Source organism: Uloborus diversus, chromosome 9, assembly GCF_026930045.1.
Source record: "Uloborus diversus isolate 005 chromosome 9, Udiv.v.3.1, whole genome shotgun sequence".
NCBI lineage: Eukaryota > Metazoa > Arthropoda > Arachnida > Araneae > Uloboridae > Uloborus > Uloborus diversus.
In genome coordinates, this window is record NC_072739.1 from 28513324 (window position 1) to 28525055 (window position 11732).

Sequence of the window (11732 nt, forward strand, 5' to 3'; positions counted from 1 at the left end):
ATAAAAATCCAAAAGTATTCAATATATGCTAATGGCAGTGTTAGAAATCCTTAGAAAAAGTAACTAGTCCGTTAACAGAATGACTGGTCGACTAAACACCAAATGTAGTTCAACCAGAAATGTGTTCCTACATCACATTGTAACCTTTTCCTTAAATTTTAATTTTTGTAAAATCTTCAAAATTTAGTTATAATTGGCTTTAATTAAAAATTCATCTGAGAATAATTTACCTCAATTTAATCAAACAAAATTACTGCAAATTTAAAAATAAAATTTTAAAGCTGTAAATAATATGATATTTTTGAATTAGGGATGATCATCAACTACTTTTGTTTGAGCAAGCCTAACCCGACAGCATCACAGTGCTGTGGTTAGGATCTGCGTTGATTTCACAATGCTGCCTTGTTAGTTTTGCTCCGAAGTTAGTCTCAGGGACTTGAACTGTATTTCATGGTGGTCGGACCAGGGACCAGGACCCCGAATTAAGACATCAGCGGGCCCTAGGCTGTCGGGGCTCCTCTGTAGTCGATCCTTACAATTTTAACCATTAGCCAAAATAGTTACGGGCATTTTGGGATCCTAGGCCACAGTCTAGTTTGTCAATTCGGTAAACAGGGCTTGGGTTCAACAGTTTTCACTGGTCTTGGACTAGCGGACTTCCAGTGATTTCTATCACTGCTCATGGGGGAAAAAAATTATTAGCATACTTGCCAACTTTTGGAAACTGGTATCAGTAAAACTTTTATGTGAACCTCTTCCATCCAATTTAAAGTTTTCTTAAATTAAATTAAAAGGAGTTAATCTAGAACAGTGGTTTTCAACCTCTCTGAATCCATGTACTGCTCTTGCGTATCATTAACTATGCATAGCTCCAACAACAACTTTTTCTTCATTGAAATTTATTAAACATCTCAATTTAAAATTTTACATGCTATGAGCTTGAACAAGTCACACATATGATTTTTGAGCCCTGGCTTTAACTTTTTTCGAGATTAGAATTAATATCTAAAAATACTATAAATCACAGCAGAAAATTAGATGGTGAATGAAATAACACAGGGCAAGCAGATATCGGCTGTACAATGTACAAATGCAAACACTTGTCTTCCTCTCAAAACAAAAGCAGTACATAAAATGAATGAAATGCAGTTCATTTTGTTGACTCTGAATGATCTATTACCAATGCAAATGGTTTTAAATGTAAGGAAAATCTGCAGTGGTTAGCGAACAGTGAAAATTGATGCGTAACAACACGGAACATAGGTGTTTCAGTGAACATAGACAATAGCTTGCATTTGTTTTTTCAACTTATTGTGAACCATAAGAATAAAATTAAAGAATAATAAATTCTAGGAAGAATTTTATATCAGTAGAATAAACGGTACCAGCATAGAATATAAGGTAGAAGAATTTAGGTACCATGAATGTAAACAAACATTAAAAAAAAAAAAAAAAAAATTAGGGAAACACGGTTTACTTAATCTCATGTGTTAGGGAAACACTGTTTACTTAATCTCATGTGAATAGCTTTTAATTCATGAAAATTGTGTAACGAATGTGTTTAGCGAGAAAAATAATAGTAGCAACAGAACGGGAAACATGGTGGTTCATCAGGGATTATAAACAAAATTTTATGATGTACGCATTGCATATTATGCTTCAACACACAATGAAATGCCATAAAAAGCTTCATAACTGAGTTGAAATATGCATAATTTTTAAAAAACGAGGCAGAATTAACACCAACATTACACCTTAACGAATGTAAACAAACATTTATGTCATTCTAAAAAAACCGAAAAAAAAAAGAAAACCCATAAATTTCGTGATATACGGATTTTTTGGTGACTTTTATTCATCTAATATGGAAATAGTTTCATCAATTCAAGTAGTTTTTGATAGAAGGAAAATGTGCGACAATAACAGAACAACACATGCGGAATGGTGGCTCAATGGTTTACTATGCGAACGTAAACAAAACTGTATCTAAAATGAACATAAGACTGATTGCATTTGATACTTCAACTTACCTGGTATTGAAATAAGTGCTTTTTGAACCGAAGAAATCGATAAAACCTTTCCTAATTCCACATATATTAGACTCACTTAGCTACTCGTAGAATGGTGGTTCAGCTCAGTAGATCAGTCAGCAAACGCAAACAAAACTTTATTTAATTCTCAAAAAAAAAAAAAAAAAACAGAACCGAAAATGACATAAAACTTGTTGCATTTAATACTTCAACTTACTTTGAATCCAAATAAGTGCTTTTCAATGCCAAGAAATTTGAATGATATATTCTAATTTGGCAAAAAATAGACCTCACTCAGCTTCTCCGTAGGAATAACATAGTAATGAAATCAAAGAGGATGACGTCACTGAGCCAGCGCTAACGGAAGTGACGTTTTTACTAATGCACTCCATTTCAAATGACTTCAGTATGTAACGAAAACAAATCTTAGATTGCTTTTGTAACAAACTTTGAAATGCAAGAAAAAAATAATAATAATTTGAATTTTGTCATTTTGAATTCAAATTATGTTTTTCGCAATCACGAGTGTGTGTTTGTATGTGTGTGTGGGGGGGGTATGTGTGTGTGCGTGTAAGCATATGTGTTTGTGTCTGTGTGCAGGCATGAATGTGTGGGCAGTTGTGTGTATGTGTAGGTGTCTGTATGCACGCGTGTGTGTATGTGTTTGTGTATGTGTGTGTATGTGTTTGTGTGTGCGTGTGTGTATGTATGCGCGTGTGTGTAGGATATGGACGCAACCTAGAGACGGTTTTCGCTAGAGGAGCAGCATCGTGAGGCCGGCCGCCGCGACGGGTGGTGCTGGAAGAGGGTGGCGCCGCGCCGGTGGGAAAAATGATAGCACGCCAAAAACAGTCAAATAAAAGCAATAAGCAATCGTGATTGCTCAAAAAAAAAAAAAAAAAAAAGGAATCAGTTCATTTCAAAATATATAAAAGAAGAATACAACTTGGTTATAAAATTAAAGAATCACTTAAGTCTGAAGAAAAGAAAACCTTTATAATCTGCGACGACAACAAATAGTATAACGGCAAAAAAATTTTTTTTTTATTGAAAGTTCAATTTTAGCAATTAAATTTAAAACACGAAGTAATAACTTTTAAGCTTTTATAGTATTAATTCAAAAACCAAAGATTTCTTCTTGAAATCGTGTTTTCAGTACGCTAATTACTTCGAGACAATGGAATAAAGGCAAAGGAGCTAAGACATTAATGAAGGCTTCCTCTTTGACTGTATGGTTGTTTATTTTACGTAGCATTGAAAGCGTAAAAGGAAATTTCAAGCTACGTAACAACCTAACAGACACAGAAGCAATCTTAGGAAGTTCATCCTGTGGTTAATAAGTAAGATTCAATACTTTGACGTTAAGGAAAAAAGATGCACAAATATGCGGCAGTCTATAATCGCACCTCATTAATTTTACTTTTTTTTTGAACAGATAATTGGCGGAAAATGCGTAGGGAATTAGAGTACTTAATTTTGTAAAGCAAAAAAAAAATTTTTTTCTTCATAAAATCAATTTTCCCTGATTTTTTGTTATTTTTTCAAAATTCCCTGATATTTTCCTGACTTTTACCTGATTAATAAAGTTCCCTGACTTTTCCCTGATCTGTCGCCACCCTGTAATTAGTTTTAGATTACAGTTTTCAGTAACTTTTATTTCATTTGGAACTGATTTTTAAGTGTAATGTTATATGTTGACTAAAAGTATTCGCCGCAAACAAGTTCAAACACTTTGCCCTGTATATTACGCAGAAACATATTACCTATACTACATTTCTTGCAATAGTGAAAAAATTAGGGGATACTACATTTCTAATGAGTGTTGAAGGAATTTAGAATTTCAAAGAGATGCTGTGTCAACGGAAGATGTCCGCCGTAAGCTATACTAGATAATAGCCAATTTAGAAAACCGCCAGTGTAGTAAGCTAAACACTGAATTATTTTCCTACTTTACATTCTTAACCAATATGATAGAAATAAGTTGTCTTCGCAAAACGAGTTTGGTATTTCCAACTGTCTAACGTAGTTTGCATTAATTTCTGAAGTTTAGTAATGCTTCTTGAATTCTCATTTCTTTCTACGTGGGCCAGAATATCAACAAGACTTTAAAAATTAATTTAAAAAGAATAAAGCGAAAAAATCATGCATACGAACGAAATTTACTAGGCTTATTAGCATTTTCTTCGATACCACGTGCATTTGTTTTACCTTTTTCGTCCGCCATTAGAAAGTGGCTACAGACTTTTTACTCTCGTCCCCGAAAACATGGTAATGGGATATTTATGTTGAAGGAATAGATATGCTCGATTACGCTCCCTTGCGGTGATTTACAAAACTGCCGAAAAAGCTAAAAGATTGCCACATTGCGTTCCATGTGTGTCTATTGACGTAAACACAGGTAGTTTGTTAGGAGTATTTATTAACGCATTCGAAGTGTCTTAGATTGCTTTCAGCAACAGAAATTGTTTCGTCCCTTAATGGTATTCTCGATCTTCTCAAAATAATGTTAGTTTTCATTATTTCCCTCTAAAACGTGTGATGATTGTCGTAAATGGCGACAGCTTGAACACAAGAAAACTCTGGGTTAACAAACTTCGCATTTACACTGGTATTCTCCACTTCGGTTAAAACTCGGACCAAGGCTTAAACCTCGAAGCTGAATAAAAAAAATTTGAAAAAAAAAATAGAACCGACTTCAAAATTGCTCTAAAAAGTGAAAAATAATTTTATTCTTTAAACACCATCGATAATGCTTTTAAACATAATTTTTGAAGTTGGCGCAAAAACAAAACGTAAAATCCAGTGTAACTATGCTTCGTTCATATTTTTTTTCAGAAAAGCATCCAAAGTAACGAACGAAACATTTATATCGCTATTCAAATATGCCGTCATCAATGCATAATGTATGTGATAGTGAAGAAACTGGTCCTGGTTAAATTTATAGTTGTATTTGAGTTATGGCTGTGAATGATTTTATCTATCGTTTTTGCGCCAACTTCAAAAATTATGTTTAAAAGCATTATCGATGGTGTTTAAAGAATAAAATTATTTTTCACTTTTTAGAGCAATTTTGAAGTCGGTTCTATTTTTTTTTTTTTCAAAATTTTTTTATTTCATTCTTTTTAGTGTAAATGTAGGTATTTCAGAAATAATAAGAAGTTACCATCACGAAACTTCACATTTTTTTCTTAAAAATGCTCCATACTAAAAAAAAACTATTGACACGCGTTAAACTTTAAGCGATTGGCACTAAAAACGTATCTTTGTTCCTCTCTGGAAATCATGCGTAGTTAATTTAATTATAACCATTTTAAGTATTACGTTTTTCCTAACTAATTTACATTCCACAGCATCTAAGTTGCTCATGATGCAGTCCTGTGTTTTCTTACTTAGTCCCGATCATCTGTTATCGGCATAGATGATAATGATAAAAATACTACAGAGTAGTTGAGTCAAACCTAATGGTAGTATTGTGAAGGCTAAGCAGATCCTAATTACTGCATCACCTCGCTTCCAGGTTAGGTTTACCCCTACTATGGAGCAATAGCACTGAAGAAAGGAAGATTTTGATAATTCACATAGGGTTACTATAAATCAGCAGGGTTACTAAAATAAAATTATTTACGCCAAAAATGAGACGACAGCACCAGATTCCCCATTATCGAAATATCCCTTGAAGAAATTTGATGCTTGCTTCAGAGAAGCCTTCATTCAAAATTATCATTACAATTACTATTAATGTTACTGTTATATGGCACCAAACTTTTATAACAATGAGTATCCTATTGTTGCGTAGACGAAGATAGCGAAGACAATGTGAAAGCCAAATGAAGCGAATACTCGTTAGTCTCAACTCGAGATCTTTATTCAGAACCACGAATGAACGTTACATCTCCTTATATACAACTTGAGAAAGTGCTGGAACTTTCCAGACTTGAAAAGATACAGAAATTAATAGAAAATTCGAGAAAATACGGGAAACAGTAGAAACGAAATTTTAGTAAAATTCACTTTGTCCTAGTCGGGATTTGAACCCGGGTCGCTCGTGTGGGAGGCGAGAATTCTACCACTGAGCCACCGTTATCCACGGATGAAAAGTGCGAACTTCGCTACAATATCATTTAATAGGGAAATTGCATAAAATTTACTGTTTTTTGCCCATATTTTTTTTTTCTAAAGAACAAATATGGTCAAACAAAGTAATGGGACCTAAGTTGAGTCATCCCCTATCCATTAAAAAAAGAATCATCAAAATCGGTTCACAAGGTGAGACGCTATGAGTGGACAAACAAAAAAAAAAACATACATACGGTATGAATTGATAACCGCCTCCTTTTTGAAGTCGGTTAAAAAATGAGAGAAGAGAAAAAAAGCTCTGATTTATTGCACATGGCACATTAAATTGCAAAAATACAAGATCGTTTTGACTTTTTAACTAACTGAGATAATGGCCACAATTAAATCCGTGTTCTCCCTTATACTCAATTTATTTACAAAAGATGCCAAAGGTGTGAGGAGATCGAACATAGTGTGGAATTCTGAAATTCCAATGGAAATGCCATTGCATTTCTGGGGCCAAACTAGCAAATTTGGACTTTCGTTGCGGAGAAACTGGAGCCTATGCAGTCAAACCGCTTTACCTGCGCTCATATCTAGTGGTAATGCACCTATAGCTAGAATTTTGTCCTAATCCGTGACCCTCAAGGTCGTGCCGTTTGGTCGTAAGATTGTCTGAAATAAATAGTAATACAGGCATACATTAATACTAACATTATTCATTCATACATTTTCAAGTAAGGATCAATTTTTTCTACAGATCGAGTGGGCAAAGTGACCTCAAATTTCTCGTAAAAGTCGGAGTGAAACTGCCCACAAGTGTTATACCTAGTGCGTATGCTTTTGAAAAAAAAAAATTAAGAATTGTTTTCTTCCTTATTATAAGAGCAACAGGAAAATATAACATGCGGTAGTTATTGACTCAACACGTGGACAGCACAGATGTAATTCGGAGCACACTAAATTATCCTTGTATAGCCTTACAGACAACGAAACAACATGTTAGACTAATAACTTATCAAGAATCATTCTGTCCCTTTCTCGTGCATTCTGCACAAAGCAGAGATGATATTTCACCAACATGTTAGACTAATAACTTATCAAGAATCATTCTGTCCCTTCCTCGTGCATTCTGCACAAAGCAGAGATGATATTTCACTATCTTAGAATTGGCGGAATCTTGATGTACTACTTTTAAGAGGAGAAATTTTGAATAAAAATCAGGCAAAAAGAGTTTTTTTTCTGCGTCTGATAGAATGTGTTTGAAACTTCCATATTATATAGAATTTGAATTATAACGTTTTTTAAAGCAGATTTTAAACACGGGTAGACTTTTATTCACGCGATTGGTAACCGAATTCATTGTTGACCGACAAGGAAAGGAAACGCAGTGATTTAACATGTTTCTCTTCCCAATTTCTATTTGTTAACAAATAAAATACTCGTAGTTGAGTTATAATGGCAGAAGGCTTTTCAAAGGATTTTCAATTTTCCCTCTTGATCCTACATTTACGACTCAGTCAAGGTTTTTTTTTTAATTTTTAATTTTAGTTACTTGTATTGTTATAGGGATACTTGATTCCTAGGATTATGTGTCTCTGAAACCAAAGGGATCAAGTGTCCTAATATGAGGCTTTTACAAACATGTTTGTTTAATATTGTTCGAGTTGTTAACGCAGTAAAATTATCAGTATTCTTATCAACTGCAAAATATATGTTGCAGTATAAAAGCTTTAGTATAAAATTTAGCATTTGGGGGGGGGGGGGTAAAAAATTTGGCATTTGTTCTCTAACCACCCATTATGTAAATTCAAACCTCATGTTAATACATTAGAATCTTGTATTTGATTTTTTGAGAGCACTGCAAATTGTAATATCTACTTTAGAGCTTATAGTCCTCAAAGGGTTAAGTAAGAGTCCGTTTACATTGAAAGAAAAGCCAGTTTTTAAAGGATATTTCAAACAGCGAACATTGATTTAAAAAAAAATTGCTCATGGTTCCTCCAGTTGCTAAACCATTTGCAATATTTAAACCACATTTGTTGAGAAATTGTTAGTGTTTTAAGTTTTACAGCATAAGAGCATAACATTCTTTACAATATCTGCATATTTTTATGCTTGTGGTTTTCGTATTTCCAGTTTTCTCCCGAGATCCAAACAGAGCCTAAAAGCATGTCATATCATCCATACTGTGCTAGATGCGAGACGAAGCTGTCACCGCGATCTGCAACAGGTGCTCACCGCCTGCTTCGATGTAGCGCCCTACCCTTTTGTGACCCACGAAGACCTGATGCGTGCTGAGATCCCAAAAAACATGATCAAGACTTACATCCAGTTGTTGCCTCACTGGGCTCTCGGCCCACGGAGTCCGAGGTCGCTGCAGCACCTTTCCCGTTGTGCAATTAGAGATCAGTTGCACAGATGTCTGCAACTGCCGCGCGGCATCAACTCGCTGGCAATTCCATCAGCTATGAAACGGTACATTGATTTGTCTGAACACCTCTTCTTCCGGTGCATATGCTTCAGGTGGTGTTTGAACCAGACAAATACATTCGTGTGACTGGAGAACTAGAATGTGCGAGATTTTAAAGATTGTTTTAAAATTCTGTGCGTCCATTTTTTAGAGGAGTGTTGCTGTTTTATGGATAATCCTTTTTTAAGCCGCAGAACTGTAAGAGCACCTTGTCTGATGAGTCTTTAGGCACCAACTGTGAAGCTTACTAAAGCACCTTGCCTGATGAGTCTTCAGACATCAACTGCAAAGCTTACTGAAGCATCTAGCCGAATGAGTCTTTAGAAATCAACTTGAAAGGTGTTCTGCTGTCATTATCAAAGCTTCATAATTCCTAAAAGAGCTCCTGCCATTTGTGTTCTTTCTTAATGCTTCAAATCCTTCAACTAATCGGAAGGTAATGGTGACTGAAAAATTCCGATACGGATGATTTTAGAATGATTTTAAATTTTTATTTTAGACATCTTGTTTTTAAAATTATTTATTTACTGTTAATGATTCAACATACTTTCCTTCGAGAAAATAATATATTATATCAACAAAATGAATTAATTTACGAAACAATCTTCAATTTCATACCAACATGCTCTGTGTATAATAAATACAATGTGGAAGTCCACTAATCTGTGCTCAAGTAATCTGATCAAAAATTCTTTCAAGAAGGCGAATGAAATGGTAATGGAGTGATTCTGATTTTTGAAAAATTGGGCAGAAAACGGTTCACTTTCAACATTAAGTATTAAAACTTTTGCAGTGTTATTCTTGGTGCAAGTCCTAAGTTTTTAAACCCAATGATCCAAGCACAAAAATTACTTTACTATATGTTGTCGGGTGAAACGTTTACCAAAGCGTAACGGGGTAATTAAAACTGCTCAGGACCTGAAAATTGCATTGATCCGTTCAACCTCATTTTTGTATATGATAGAAGTACATATTATTTACCATGAAAGAGGAAGCGCAAAATTATTATTATTGTTTTTTTCATGATATTAATGTGTCTTGTTTTTGATGCTTTAAAAAAAAACCTGATGATTACTAGAAAAATATAGTCCGGAGAGAAAGTGCTTTTTGTGTGTGGGTTTTGATTGCAAATGCCCAAGATGCTGGCGTCTTGGAGATTGCTCAACGTAAGAAGTACCGAGTGTTGTTTCCGCATGTCACTTTTCAAAAGAAAGCGCAGAGGTTCAATCACTGTATCCTGTACACAAGACAATGATATGAAATAGAGAAGATTTTTCATCAAATTTTTATCTTATCCGCACAATTCATTCAGTAATACTTCATGTTGATTAAGATTATTTTCTTCAAATAATTTTCGCTGTGTTACCGAAGCAAGCAGTTAGTGATAATAGCACAAAGAAGAAGACACAGTAGGTTTTTGGTAGTATGTGAATCTATTTATATTTGGTGCTTGTACCAGTCATTTTATAAGCATAATTAAAGTGGAACTTTTATTGCATTTTTTCTTTTATTTGGTCCGACGAAATCACATCACACCTTGTTCCAATACAAGAAAAGCTCTTCAATCTGAAACTAATTGGAACAGGTGTGTGTGTGGGGGGGGGGGGGTATCGGACTATCAAATGATTCGAATTACAGAACATTTTATGCTTTTTACATATCTCTTACATAATAACAGCTGGAACGTGGCTAACGCAGATCATAAGTGTTGCTGAAGATAGAGAAATGCTTTGCAGCGTACATTATTGTTTATTTAATTAATAATAAACGTAGAACATAAGCAGTGTATTACAGTATAAACATTCACAGTAAGAAACCTACAGTACAGTACTACTGCGCACAGTGTACTAATTGGTCAGTTTTAAGATTTAAAAATAAGTCATCTCTTTCAAGCTAATTTAGTTTCATTTAAATACAGTATTTCTACTGAATTTTAGCGGCGTTGAAGTCAGGGAGGCTTGGATTAAAGACGTTCTACCTTTTAAGATTTTACTTGCAACAATGTCTCATAAAAAAGTAGGAAGGGGGGTTGTTTTTTATTGTTTTTTTTTATCGTAAGAAGAAAAAGGTAAAAAAATTTTTTTTTCTTTTGATCGAAACCAGGGTTAATTATAATAGTGATGTTTAAAATAACCTTGTTAAAGACAAGTTTTTTTTTTTTTTTTTGGAGCAATCACGATTGCTTATTGTTCTCACTTGACATTTGAATGATGTTCCTATGATTTTATCCCCCCCCCCCCCGCCTTCTTCTGCTGCACCACCGTCGAATGGCCCCTCCCGATGCTGCTCCTCTAGCGAAAACCGTTTCCAGGTTGCGTCCGTATCCTACACACACGTACAAGCATAGTTACACACACGCATGCCTATACAGATGAATGTCTACAAACTGTCGCATGCATATACACATACACACGCCTACATACATATATGCACACACACACGAACGACTACACACACACGCGCGCGTACATACACACAAACGCGCGCGTTGATACACGCCTACACAAAGACACACACGCCTACATTCACAATACACACACACACGCACGCCTACACAAAGACACTCACGCCTACAAAAAATACACACGCTCGTGATTGCGAAAAACATAATTTGAATTTAAAATCCCAAAAATTCAAGGTTTCATAATTTTTCAAATTATTTTCAGGTTTTATTAATTTAAAAAAGAATTATTTTGTATTAAATCAATTGAAAAAAAAAAGAAGTATTTACGGTTATAAGTTTAGCTTCTGGATATCCAGTCGAAAAAACCTGTACCTCACAACCAAAACAGCGTAAGTCACATAATCGTGATTTTACAAGAGAAATGAAAAAAGGTTGTCCGGCGCATGCAAAAGATAAGACGCGCGCTCTTTTAACTCTGGTAAAAATTGAAAAGGTTTTTTTTTAAAGAATTACGTTCAAATGGCTCGATGCGGTATTGGCTTCTTCTTATAAATAATCACAAATAAACGGAAAATCGCAATTTTTGGACTTAAGTCCGTCTGGCTCTGATGTCAGAAATTAAACTTCCGTTCTTGCAAAAAAAAAAAAAAAAAACCGAGCTGATGTGTGCATCACATGACTTCCTTTTACTCCAATTAAATGTCATTTTCCCATTATTGGCAATTTCAATGTGATTCAATAGTTTACTTTCTAAATATCATCAACAGTA